The 11,367-nt window shown below is 46.4% G+C and overlaps 1 protein-coding gene across 1 annotated transcript in view; it reads left to right on the top strand.

Annotated features, from left to right (window-relative positions):
• Nucleotides 1-2,199: 2,199 nt before the first annotated feature.
• The window catches only part of LOC106609732 (contactin-1), a 32,707-nt gene continuing 23,539 nt past the window's right edge, over nt 2,200-11,367 (top strand). Inside the window, exon 1 of the mRNA XM_082977862.1 lies at nt 2,200-2,347. The gene's annotated coding sequence lies outside the window, so the exon portion shown is untranslated. The remainder of the gene's footprint in view (nt 2,348-11,367) is intronic.

The raw sequence follows: 11,367 nt of genomic DNA, 5'->3' as shown, positions 1-11,367 counted from the left end.
CACTCACCTCTACCACCTCTCTCATCCCATCACCCCTCCACACACCTCTACCACCTCTCTCATCCCATCACCCCTCCACACACCTCTACCACCTCTCTCATCCCATCACCCCTCCACACACCTCTACCACCTCTCTCATCCCATCACCCCTCCACTCACCTCTACCACCTCTCTCATCCCATCACCCCTCCACACACCTCTACCACCTCTCTCATCCCATCACCCCTCCACCCACCTCTACCACCTCTCATCCCATCACCCCTCCACTCACCTCTACCACCTCTCTCATCCCATCACCCCTCCACCCACCTCTACCACCTCTCATCCCATCACCCCTCCACACCTCTACCACCTCTCTCATCCCATCACCCCTCCACCCACCTCTACCACCTCTCTCATCCCATCACCCCTCCACCCACCTCTACCACCTCTCTCATCCCATCACCCCTCCACTCACCTCTACCACCTCTCTCATCCCATCACCCCTCCACTCACCTCTACCACCTCTCTCATCCCATCACCCCTCCACTCACCTCTACCACCTCTCTCATCCCATCACCCCTCCACACACCTCTACCACCTCTCTCATCCCATCACCCCTCCACACACCTCTACCACCTCTCTCATCCCATCACCCCTCCACACACCTCTACCACCTCTCTCATCCCATCACCCCTCCACACACCTCTACCACCTCTCTCATCCCATCACCCCTCCACACACCTCTACCACCTCTCTCATCCCATCACCCCTCCACACACCTCTACCACCTCTCATCCCATCACCCCTCCACACACCTCTACCACCTCTCATCCCATCACCCCTCCACACACCTCTACCACCTCTCTCATCCCATCACCCCTCCACCCACCTCTACCACCTCTCTCATCCCATCACCCCTCCACACACTTCTACCACCTCTCTCATCCCATCACCCCTCCACTCACCTCTACCACCTCTCTCATCCCATCACCCCTCCACTCACCTCTACCACCTCTCATCCCATCACCCCTCCACACACCTCTACCACCTCTCTCATCCCATCACCCCTCCACCCACCTCTACCACCTCTCTCATCCCATCAACCCTCCACACACCTCTACCACCTCTCTCATCCCATCACCCCTCCACACACCTCTACCACCTCTCTCATCCCATCACCCCTCCACTCACCTCTACCACCTCTCTCATCCCATCACCCCTCCACTCACCTCTACCACCTCTCTCATCCCATCCCCCCTCCACCCACCTCTGCCACCTCTCTCATCCCATCCCCCCTCCACCCACCTCTACCACCTCTCTCATCCCATCACCCCTCCACTCACCTCTACCACCTCTCTCATCCCATCACCCCTCCACTCACCTCTACCACCTCTCTCATCCCATCCCCCCTCCACCCACCTCTACCACCTCTCTCATCCCATCACCCCTCCACTCACCTCTACCACCTCTCATCCCATCACCCCTCCACACCCCTCTACCACCTCTCTCATCCCATCACCCCTCCACTCACCTCTACCACCTCTCATCCCATCCCCCCTCCACCCACCTCTACCACCTCTCTCATCCCATCACCCCTCCACCCACCTCTACCACCTCTCATCCCATCACCCCTCCACACACCTCTACCACCTCTCATCCCATCACCCCTCCACACCCCTCTACCACCTCTCATCCCATCACCCCTCCACACACCTCTACCACCTCTCTCATCCCATCACCCCTCCACACACCTCTACCACCTCTCTCATCCCATCACCCCTCCACACACCTTCCACATATGTTTCTGGACTTCCTCTTTGTTCAATTAAAGGCCCTGCTGTTGTTGTTTTGGAAAATGGGTTTCATGCTCTGTTTCAAAAAGTTAACCATTTGTTATTAATGCATCATTTAAAATGCATGGCACATGGCAGCACATTGAGACAATAAATGTCCATAATATATCAACATATCTGTTATTATTACAATGTGGCCAGAGAACATGTTTAAGATCTTTACAAATATAAATATTTTCCCGAAATTGTAGGCTGCTGATCATGTAGGCTACTGCTCGTGTAGGCCTACAGTAGAATGCTGATGTGATTACTTTGTCGGTTTGCTTTGCGGGGACAGATACCGCCGCCGGTGCGCAATGCTGGCTTCCTCCCTGCATCCTCCTCTACCAATAGCGATCAGATATGCGCTTCCTCGTCCTTCCGACGACCACCGCCAGTCATAGGCTCTCCTCCAATAGAAAAGTTGAAACGCACGCGCTGCTCCTCGCGCTTGGTTGTGGGACAATGCGGTTTTGATCCAGGTGTTCATGCTATGCGGATAATTTGAAATACCGTTTCATTCTATTTCACAGGTAAGGCTGAAACGGCATGAGCATAATGCATGTAGAATAGGGACTGTAGATTTAGTCGGTTTTAGGGGATTGCAATGAGGGATTTTAAGACGGACCAGGACAGGGATAATTCTGCAATGCTTCGGAGTATGCTACCGCAATGCAGAATAGTCAGTACTGCAGGTCCGTCCGTACTCATCATAGTCGAAGGGAGGTGCGTGTGAGGGTAATGTGCAGTCACTTTTCGACCGATGAACGCCTTCATTTTTTTTCAGGATATTTACACATCTGCACTTTGCTAAATTGAATAGGCTTCTGAAAAATGAATGTGGGCAAGTTACTCGTCTAAGTTGTTTGTGAAAGTCTCATTTTGGGAGGGCACCCTGCAGCTCAGCATTGAGGAGAGGCAAGGTGAAATTGAAGGAGGATGCGTCAAGGGCTCATTGGGCAGGGCTGTCCTGTAACCCGGTATTTAACCAGACTCCTGCAGTATGTAATAATCATATATGTAACTGTCCTACGGTGGGCTGGCTTGGGGCGTACCTTCTAGGCTGTCCTTCATTGATGTAGCACAGCCTAATTAGAGGCAATGACAGTGAACATACCACTAAACTCTGGCCATATTGGTTGTTGTCAATTCAGTTGCACATAAGCAGATGGGAAAACAATCAGCAAACTGCCATGCACAATATTATTACCACAGGTATTATAGGATGTTTATAGCTTTCATTTAATATTGTCGGTGTTTGAGAAACAAACATGTCATTATTGAAGATATTTTATATCAGTGGAAAGGACATTGTGGTGATTACTTTTCATACACTCCAGGACTATATATTTCTCTGGATAATTCAGAAGTCAGAATACAAATCTGAAAAGAAATGAAGCAGACATATTAAGGTCAGTATTATTACTGTGGTGTTTCTCTGCATTCAGCCAGGAAAAACAGACACCCACTCAGTCAGTGGGCCAGGCAGGCAGTTTAATACTAGGCTGACCTAAATACGGGTGTCCTGTTGATCAGATTACAGAATGACAGAGAAAACCAACTCTCAGGACTTGATCAGAGATAGTAGACGAGAGTAGAAGATGCTTACAGTCTTGTCTTCATCATATTCACTATGCCTCTGGATCCACTAGAACAATATCAGTGGTGCTCTGAGGAAGATTTACATTCCATTCTATTCCATTCTCTTCTATAGCATTCCATTCTATTCTATTCTATTGCATTGCATTCTATTCTATTCTATTCCATTCTCTTCTATAGCATTCCATTCTATTATATTGCATTGCATTCTATTCTATTCTATTCTATTCTATTCTATTACATTCTCTTCTATAGCATTCCATTCTATTCTATTCTATTGCATTGCATTCTATTCTATTCTATTCCATTCTCTTCTATAGCATTCCATTCTATTCTATTCTATTGCATTGCATTCCATTCTATTCTATTCTATTGCATTCCAATGTATTCTATTGCATTCTATTCTGTGTGGATTATAGAGGAGGGACTTCATGACACATTAGGTTAGGAAGATAATACAGCCTCCAAGCAGCCTCATAAATTGGACCACTTACATTTGCAAAGTACAGTAGCTGTTGATAAGTGAGATTATGCAGTGGTCAAGTGCCAGGGCTGGGTCTGACATACTGCTAGGCTACAGTACAAAAGCTGTTGTCTAAGTCTTTATGAATCACTGAGTCGTTCCTAGAGCTCCTGCTAGCCTAACAGGCAGAACATGCTAATATTGTCAGCCAGCCAGAAGAGAGTGTGAGGAGGACTGCAGCAGCAGCAGGGTATCAGATGATATATGCTGGAAGCTGCTCAGCTGGAGAATCCTGAGTTATTCCTCATTTATACTGAAATGCACCCTCCTCTGTTAGTCATCACTCATCCCCTATTTCAGCTTCCAGGAGTCGTGTACAGATCCTTGCGACATGGGGCCGTGCATTATCATGCTGAATCATGAGGAGATGGAGGCAGATGAATGGCACGGCAATGGGCCTCAGGATCTCATCACTATATGTCTGTGCATTGAAATCGCCATTGTGTTTGTTGTCTGTAGCTTATGCCTGCCCATACCATAACCCACCATGGGGCACTCAGTTCACAATGTTGACCTCAGCAAACTGCTCACCCACACAACACAAGGTCTGCAGTTATTTTTTTATTTTTTTTAGTCATTTAGCAGACGCTATTATCCAGAGCAACTTACAGTAGTGAATGCATACATTTCATACATTTTTTCCCCCCGTACTGGTTCCCTGTGGGAATCGAACCCACAACCCTGGCGTTGCAAACACCATGCTCTACCAACTGAGCCACACGGGTTATGAGGATGGTTGGACGTATTGCCAAATTCTCTCAAATTAAGTTGAAGGCAGCTTATGGTAGAGAAATGAACATACAATTCTCTGGCAACAGCTCTGGTGGACATTCCTGCAGCCAGCATGCTAATTACATACTCCCTCAAAACTTGAGACGTCTGTGGCATTGTGTTGTGTGACAAAACAGCACATTTTAAAGTGGCCTTTTATTGTCCCCAGCACAAGGTGCACCTGTATAATGATCATGCTGTTTAATCAGCTTCTGGATATGCCACACTTGTCAGATGGATGGATTATCTTGGCAAAGGAGAAATGCTCACTCAGAGGGATGCAAACAAATTTGTGCACAAAAATTGAGAGAAATAAGCTTTTTGTGCGTATGGAACATTTTGTGATCTTTTATTTCAACTCATGGAACATGGGATCAACACTTTACATGTTGCGTTTCTATTTTTGTCCAGTGTAGATAGTACCTCTCTCTTCTCTCTCTGTGGGCTCAGACAGAGGGCGGATACAGGCACATCAGAAGTACGTGGATGGGCACTGTGTCTCCTGCTCTCTGCCTTCTCTCTGCCTCCTCTCAATTTTCATTTCAATTCAAGGGGCTTTATTGGCATGGGAAACATATGATTACATTGCCAAAGCAAGTGAAATAGATAATAAACAAAAGTGAAATAAACAATAAAAACATTTACATTAAACATTACACTCACAAAAGTTTCAAAAGAATAAAGACATTTCAAATGTCATTATGTGCAAATAGTTAAAGTGCAAAAGGGAAAATAAATCAACATAAATATGGGTTGTATTTACAATGGTGTTTGTTCTTCACTGGTTGACCTTTTCTTGTGGCAACAGGTCACAAATCTTTCTGCTGTGATGTCACACTGTGGTATTTCACCCAGTAGATATGGGAGTTTATCAAAATTGGATTTGTTTTCAAATTCTTTGTGGATCTGTGTAATCTGAGGGAAATATGTGTCTCTAATACAATACATTTGGCAGAAGGTTAGGAAGTGCAGCTCAGTTTCCACCTCCTTTTGTGGGCAGTGTGCACACAGCCTGTCTTCTCTTGAGATCCAGGTCTGCCTACGGCGGCCTTTCTCAATAGCAAGGCTATGCTCACTGAGTCTGTACATAGTCAAAGCTTTCCTTAAGTTTGGGTCAGTCACAGTGGTCAGGTATTCTGCCACTGTGTACTCTCTGTTTAGGGCCAAATAGCATTCTAGTTTGCTCAGTTTTTTGGTAATTCTTTCCAATGTGTCAAGTAATTATTTTTTTGTTTTCTCATGATTTGGTTGGGTCTAATTGTGTTAATGTCCTGAGGCTCTGTGGGGTCTGTTTGTGTTTGTGAACAGAGCCCCAGGACCAGCTTGCTTAGGGGACTCTTCACATCAAATTAAATTGTATTGGTCACATACACATGGTTAGCAGATGTTACTGTGAGTGTAGCAAAATTCTTGTGATTCTAGTTCCGAAAGTGCAGTAATATCTAACAAGTAATCTAACAGTTCCACAACAAATACCTAATACACACAAATCTAAGTAAAGGAATGGAATAGGAATATATAACTATATGGATGAGCAATGACAGAGCGGCATAGGCTAAGATAGAATAGATAGTATAGAATACAGTATATACATATGAGATGAGTAATGCAAGATATGTAAACATTATTAAAGTGGCATTATTAAAGTGACTAGTGATCCATTTATTAAGTGGCCGATGATTTCAAGTCTGTATGTAGGCAGCAGCCTCACTGTGTTAGTGATGGCTGTTTAACAGTCTGATGGCCTTGAGATAGAAGCTGTTTTTCAGTCTCTCGGTCCCAGCTTTGATGCACCTGTACTGACCTCGCCTTCTGGATGATAGCGGGGTGAACAGGCAGTGGCTCGGGTGGTTGTTGTCCTTGATGATCTTTTTGGCCTTCTCCAGGTTCATCTCTCTGTAGGTGATGGCTTTGTTATGGAAGGTTTGGGAATCGCTTCCTTTTAGGTGGTTGTAGAATTTAACGGGTATTGGCCTAATTCTGCTCTGCAGTATTTGGTGTTTTACGTTGTACGCAGATAATATTTTTGCCAAATTCTGCATGCAGAGTCTCAATCTGGTGTTTGTCCCATTTTGTGAATTCTTGGTTGGTGAGCGGACCCCAGACCTCACAACCATAAAGGGCAATGGGTTGTATAACTGATTCAAGTATTTTTAGCCAGATCCTAATTGGTATGTCAAATTTTATGTTCCTTTTGATGGCATAGAAGGCCCTTCTTGCCTTGTCTCTCAGATCATTCACAGCTTTGTTGAAGATACCTGTGGCGCTGATGTTTAGGCCAAGGTACATATAGTTTTTTGTGTGTTCTAGGGCAACGGTGTCTAGATGGAATTTGTATTTGTGGTCCTGGCAACTGGACCTTTTTTGGAACACCATTATTTTTGTCTTACTGAGATTTACTGTCAGGCCCCATGTCTGACAGAATGTGTGCAGAAGATCTAGGTGCTGCTGTAGGCCATCCTTGGTTGGGAACAGAAGCACCTCCCTCTCTCTCCTCTCTCTCTGTCTCTTAGGTCACAATCTGACTCTGAAGGGCTCTGGGACTGCATAGTGACTTTAGGACAAACAGGGTTCAGTATAGTAGCTGGACAGACAGGTTTCAGTATAGTAGCTGGACAGACAGGGTTCAGTATAGTAGCTGGACAGACAGGGTTCAGTATAGTAGCTGGACAGACAGGGTTCAGTATAGTAGTTGGACAGACAGGGTTCAGTATAGTAGCTGGACAGACAGGGTTGGGTATAGTAGCTGGAATAGACAGGGTTCAGTATAGTAGCTGGACAGACAGGGTTCAGTATAGTAGTTGGACAGACAGGGTTCAGTATAGTAGTTGGACAGACAGGGTTCGGTATAGTAGTTGGACAGACAGGGTTCAGTATAGTAGCTGAACAGACAGGGTTCAGTATAGTAGCTGAACAGACAGGGTTCAGTAGATTAGCTGGACAGACAGGGTTCAGTATAGTAGCTGAACAGACAAGGTTCAGTATAGTAGCTGGACAAACAGGGTTCAGTATAGTAGCTGGACAGACAGGGTTCAGTATAGTAGCTGGACAGACAGGGTTCAGTATAGTAGCTGAACAGACAGGGTTCAGTATAATAGCTGGACAGACAGGGTTCAGTAGAGTAGCTGAACAGACAGGGTTCAGTAGAGTAGCTGAACAGACAGGGTTCAGTATAGTAGCTGAACAGACAGGGTTCAGTATAGTAGCTGGGACAGACAGGGTTCAGTAGAGTAGCTGGACAGACAGGGTTCAGTATAGTAGCTGGGACAGACAAGGTTCAGTAGAGTAGCTGGACAGACAGGGTTCAGTATAGTAGCTGGACAGACAGGGTTCAGTATAGTAGCTGGACAGACAGGGTTCAGTATAGTAGCTGAACAGACAGGGTTCAGTATAGTAGCTGAACAGACAGGGTTCAGTATAGTAGCTGGACAGACAGGGTTCAATAGAGTAGCTGAACAGACAGGGTTCAGTAGAGTAGCTGAACAGACAGGGTTCAGTATAGTAGCTGAACAGACAGGGTTCAGTATAGTAGCTGGGACAGACAGGGTTCAGTAGAGTAGCTGGACAGACAGGGTTCAGTATAGTAGCTGGGACAGACAAGGTTCAGTAGAGTAGCTGGACTGACAGGGTTCAGTATAGTAGCTGGGACAGACAGGGTTCAGTATAGTAGCTGGACAGACAGGGTTCAGTAGAGTAGCTGAACAGACAGGGTTCAGTATAGTAGCTAGACAGACAGGGTTCAGTAGGGTAGCTGGGACTGACAAGGTTCAGTATAGTAGCTGGACAGACAGGGTTCAGTATAGTAGCTGAACGGACAGGGTTCAGTAGATTAGCTGGGACTGACAGTGTTCAGTATAGTAGCTGGACAGACAGGGTTCAGTATAGTAGCTGAACAGACAGGGTTCAGTATAGTAGCTGGACAGACAGGGTTCAGTATAGTAGCTGGACAGACAGGGTTCAGTATAGTAGCTGGACAGACAGGGTTCAGTATAGTAGCTGGACAGACAGGGTTCAGTATAGTAGCTGAACAGACAGGGTTCAGTAGAGTAGCTGGACAGACAGGGTTCAGTATAGTAGCTGGACAGACAGGGTTCAGTATAGTAGCCGGACAGACAGGGTTCAGTATAGTAGCTGGGCCAGACAGGGTTCAGTAAAGTAGCTGGACAGACAAGGTTCAGTATAGTAGCTGGACAGACAGGGTTCAGTATAGTAGCTGAACAGACAGGGTTCAGTATAGTAGCTGAACAGACAGGGTTCAGTATAGTAGCTGGATAGACAGGGTTCAGTAGAGTAGCTGGACAGACAGGGTTCAGAAGAGTAGCTGGACAGACAGGGTTTAGTATAGTAGCTGGACAGACAGGGTTCAGTATAGTAGCTGGACAGACAGGGTTCAGTATAGTAGCTGGACAGACAGGGTTCAGTATAGTAGCTGGACAGACAGGGTTAAGTATAGTAGCTGAACAGACAGGGTTCAGTATAGTAGCTGGACAGACAGGGTTCAGTAGAGTAGCTGGACAGACAGGGTTCAGAAGAGTAGCTGGACAGACAGGGTTTAGTATAGTAGCTGGACAGACAGGGTTCAGTATAGTAGCTGGACAGACAGGGTTCAGTATAATAGCTGGACAGACAGGGTTCAGTATAGTAGCTGGACAGACAGGGTTCAGTAGAGTAGCTGAACAGACAGGGTTCAGTAGAGTAGCTGGACAGACAGGGTTCAGTAGAGTAGCTGGACAGACAGGGTTCAGTAGAGTAGCTGAACAGACAGGGTTCAGTAGAGTAGCTGAACAGACAGGGTTCAGTAGAGTAGCTGGGACAGACAGGGTTCAGTATAGTAGCTGAACAGACAGGGTTCAGTAGAGTAGCTGGACAGACAGGGTTCAGTAGAGTAGCTGGACAGACAGGGTTCAGTATAGTAGCTGAACAGACAGGGTTCCGTAGAGTAGCTGAACAGACAGGGTTCAGTATAGTAGCTGAACAGACAGGGTTCAGTAGAGTAGCTGGACAGACAGGGTTTAGTATAGTAGCTGGACAGACAGGGTTCAGTAGAGTAGCTGGACAGACAGGGTTCAGTATAGTAGCTGGACAGACAGGGTTCAGTATAGTAGCTGGACAGACAGGGTTCAGTATAGTAGCTGGACAGACAGGGTTCAGTAGAGTAGCTGGACAGACAGGGTTCAGTATAGTAGCTGGACAGACAGGGTTCAGTATAGTAGCTGGACAGACAGGGTTCAGTATAGTAGCTGGACAGACAGGGTTCAGTAGAGTAGCTCGACAGACAGGGTTCAGTATAGTAGCTGGACAGACAGGGATGCTGGGGCCAGTACCGTGGAAAGGTGGGGGTATCTCTAGGATTCTCTACAGATATAGGGTATCAGAGGTGTGTTAAGGACACTAAACACGACTACGGTATGCACTACATCCTGTGTTCAATCAGGAGTGTATTATGCATGCAGCATGACTGCACTTTTTCATAATGGTGAGGTGAGGGGCGGAGCTATAGCGTGACTGGCTGCAGCCGATTGAGACTGGTGTTGTGTTGTCCTCTGAGAGAGCTGAGAGTACTGCAGACTCAGAGCAGCTCTCTCTCTCTCTCTCTCCCCCCCTCTCTCTCTCTCTCTCTCTCTCTCTCCCCCCCCCCCTCTCTCTCTCTCTCTCTCTCTCTCCTCTCTCTCTCTCTCTCTCTCGCTCTCTCTCTCTGTCTCACCATCGCACCCTTTCTCTCTCTCTCTCTCTCTCTCTCTCTCTCTCTCTTTCTATTTATCTCTCTGTCTCTCCCATACTCACTCTCTCACCCTCTCTCGCTCTGTGCCTCTTTCGCTCTCCCTATCGCTCTATCCTCACTCTCCCACTCTCTCTCTCCCTCCCTCCCTCTCAGTATTCAGAAGGTGTGTCTTGCTGCAGGATGACTCTCATATGCTGCTGCAGAACTGATGTGTGAGCATGTGTGACGCCAGACAGGACCCGTCTGAGCGCTGCAGTGTGTGTGTGTGTGTGTGTGTGTGTGTGTGAATGCATATATTAGGGAAAAGCCCTTCACAGAGAAAAGCCTGCATGACTACAGTATATGTGGAGAATATTGTTGACTCATGAGTGTTATAAATCATTTAAACATCCAAAGTGAATTGATATGGAGATTGCACACTGGGGGGTCTATCTAATAGAATCCAGTTTTATTTATACAGCTAAAAGCTGAATTGTGTATATACCAGAATATTCAACAATAAAACAAACCAAATGAATACATGAATTCAGATCTGTGGCTGCTGCCACACTGAGGGTACTGTCAAACTGATAAGGATAGTGGACGGAGCGTATGAATAGAATCCATAGATCTGTGGCTGCTGCCACACTGAGGGTACTGTCAAACTGATAAGGATAGTGGACGGAGCGTATGAATAGAATCCATAGATCTGTGGCTGCTGCCACACTGAGGGTACTGTCAAACTGATAAGGATAGTGGATGGGAGCGTATGAATAGAATCCATAGATCTGTGGCTGCTGCCACACTGAGGGTACTGTCAAACTGATAAGGATAGTGGATGGGAGCGTATGAATAGAATCCATAGATCTGTGTGTGTGACATTGTGGTTGTTGTGGATATGAGGAAACACAATCAGCAATGATGAGCACAAGATCAAGCCATCTTGTTATCTGAGTGGC

Source organism: Salmo salar, chromosome 07, assembly GCF_965601325.2.
Source record: "Salmo salar chromosome 07, fSalSal1, whole genome shotgun sequence".
In the NCBI taxonomy this organism is placed as follows: Eukaryota; Metazoa; Chordata; class Actinopteri; order Salmoniformes; family Salmonidae; genus Salmo; species Salmo salar.
Note: the sequence above shows the minus strand (reverse complement) of the source record. Positions and strands in the feature narration are given on the sequence as shown.